This window comes from Myotis davidii, unplaced genomic scaffold (genome assembly GCF_000327345.1).
Source record: "Myotis davidii unplaced genomic scaffold, ASM32734v1 scaffold299, whole genome shotgun sequence".
NCBI lineage: Eukaryota > Metazoa > Chordata > Mammalia > Chiroptera > Vespertilionidae > Myotis > Myotis davidii.
In genome coordinates, this window is record NW_006293088.1 from 146532 (window position 1) to 146996 (window position 465).

The window sequence follows — 465 nt, forward strand, 5'->3', positions numbered from 1 at the left end:
TGATGGGGCTGACTTGCACACAGATGTCAGCCCTGAATACATCTGTGTGGAGGTTGCCCATTGGCTTTGGGGGAGTGGGTGGTCTTCACTGTTCCTCTATCTCAAGTCACAAAAGTATCCTAGGATAGACCAATAAGAATTATAGACTCTGCATCGCTAGCAGGTAAGGAGGTGAGGACTGAATAACAGAGGCACCTGCAGGTAAGGACAAAGCCAGGTGATTCTTCATAGAAGTGTAGAGCTCTCGCCTGCCCACGTGGCTCAGTGGTTGAGCGTTGACCTATGAACCAGGTAACAGTTCGATTCCCGGTCTGTGCCGCGCCAGCACAGCCAACGGTTCAGTGATCCTGAGGAGGGGCAGTGAAGGATTAAAGAAAACAGATAATATAGTTGGGGCAAGGTGGATCCCTGTTCCTGGATGAGGACACAGTGACCCCACCTGTAAGCCAAATCTTTATTTTATAG

At 49.7% G+C, this 465-nt stretch overlaps 1 protein-coding gene across 1 annotated transcript in view; it reads left to right on the forward strand.

Annotated features, from left to right (window-relative positions):
* Nucleotides 1-465, forward strand: part of TMCO4 (transmembrane and coiled-coil domains 4) — a 70296-nt gene that overhangs the window by 30006 nt on the left and 39825 nt on the right. The gene's annotated exons all lie outside the window — the stretch shown is intronic.